Below are 1,855 nucleotides of genomic sequence, written 5' to 3'. Positions count from 1 at the left end.
CGACGACAGCGGCGCTGCGTCGGGCGGCTTCGGGTCTTCGCCCCGATCTCGATCCAGATCGGGGTAGCGAGTGGGGAACGTGGGCTAGGGTTCGGTGGGGGTGGGAGGTTAAGCAGGGGGCAGCGGGGGTGGGCCGGCCGGCTGGTTGGTTAGCTGGGCCGGTTGGCCCAGCGGGGTGGTGTCTTTTTTTTTTCTTAGCTCTGTTTCTATTTACTTTTTATTTATTTATTATTTTCTGTTTTATTTTGGTTACACCTATTACAGTTTTTATAAAATACAAAACAAACTCCTGAAGTATCGTTATAATATAGGCCACTAGCTTGTTCATATTTGGTGTAGCTGTCGTGTGAGATTATAATATAGTACGCTAACCTGATTAATACAGTAGCTGTCGTGTGAGTTTATTCAGACGCAATCCTTCCTGGTTACATGCTTCCACATGATCAATCCCCATCTGCATACTGGTGTAAAATATGCCCTGTGAGTCCCAGCTTCAGCATCAAATCTCAAATTGTGTAAGAAAACATGGTTAAATCACAGAAAATCGCATGAATGTTTGAACAAGACACAGTGCTACCAGTCTGAGGTGCTTAGATGCATTATATCAGAAACTTGTTGATCTCCCTCCCCTCTATGCCTGAACTGCAAATTTAGGAACATCAGCTAGGCAGAGTCCTCGGCCTGTTACCAAGGATGCAAATCAGAAGGGATGGAGGGGTCAGCAGAGGCCAAATGCGGTGAGGTTGGTGGAGCAGGGGGTGCGTCGGGCCGACGCCGCACATGAACGTACCTTGGCGGGGCCGGCCGGCGTGTGTGCCGAAGAAGTGCGCAACCTTCCGGCGGCTGCCGTCCGGGCCAGGCGGAGGAGGAGGGCAACGCTGCAGCCGACGAGGCAGAGAGGAGGTGGCGGCGGATTTTTCACCCGTGGCCGTGGGAAGCCCGGAAGGAAGAAATCCATGGGCGGCCTCACACACTGACACACACAGCACGAAGGAAGGAAGGAAGGCGTGAGCGTTGGTGATGGATTAGTCCCACCTCGCCGAGCGGAGCGGGTGGGCGAAGGCGCGGGGCGTACAAATAGGGGGGGAGGGGCTAGCGGTGAAGGTTGCCTTAAACTAATGAGTAAGGAAAACAAAGCGGTGCGGTGAGAGCCGCTCGCGGTGCGGGGTCAAAACCCGCACGGCAATTTTTGCAGGGGAAAGAGGCTGGAGCGGGCACGGACACTGCTTACTTTGCAGGACTTGCCTGTGCGGGCCTCCCCACCCACCAAATCACAACTCTAAACTTTTTTTATTATGTGGCCGGCCTTTTGTTTGTTTGGGCCGACAAACTAGACTTACGAGAAGATGTTGCAGAAATATTTGTATTTTTTTGCAACAAAGTTCAAGTTGCAGGAAATTTATGCAACATAGCTAATGTTTGCAGGAACTGTTGTTGCGGCTGAAGCTCAAGGAGGTGACATCCATGGACGCCGGTGCTCCTCCGTAGCGAAGCGACCATAACGGCGGTCGGAGCAGCGTGGGGAGGCGAGGCAGTGTCAGCTTGGGGGAGCTAGGGAGTAATATGGGAGGCGACTGCTCATGCTTGCCGGCAGCCTCGTCAACATGCTTGTCGGCGGCAATCAAAGCAGCGCGTGGGGGCTCTAGCTTGACGGGGAGCTCGAGAGAGGCATGGAAGGCGGGGATTGAGATCTTGCAACACACCGGTTGTTGCGGTGAGGGAGATTGAAACAACTACTCAGATGCAAAACTTAGTCTACGTAAGACATTGCTTTTCAGCTATCTAATTAAAATCAAATCCGACGGCTATGGAGACGGCGCACGCACGCATCGTTATGAGTCGGATGATTTGAATC

At 52.7% G+C, this 1,855-nt stretch overlaps 1 non-coding gene across 1 annotated transcript; it reads left to right on the top strand.

The window, feature by feature from the left end:
* Window positions 1–1,105: 1,105 nt before the first annotated feature.
* On the top strand, window positions 1,106–1,261 carry LOC123126799 (U12 minor spliceosomal RNA). Its single transcript, XR_006462017.1, has one exon. It is a non-coding gene; the product is annotated as a U12 minor spliceosomal RNA (small nuclear RNA).
* The last annotated feature ends 594 nt before the right edge of the window (window positions 1,262–1,855 follow it).

This window comes from Triticum aestivum, chromosome 5D, assembly GCF_018294505.1.
Source record: "Triticum aestivum cultivar Chinese Spring chromosome 5D, IWGSC CS RefSeq v2.1, whole genome shotgun sequence".
Classification (NCBI taxonomy): Eukaryota; Viridiplantae; Streptophyta; class Magnoliopsida; order Poales; family Poaceae; genus Triticum; species Triticum aestivum.
Note: the sequence above shows the minus strand (reverse complement) of the source record. Positions and strands in the feature narration are given on the sequence as shown.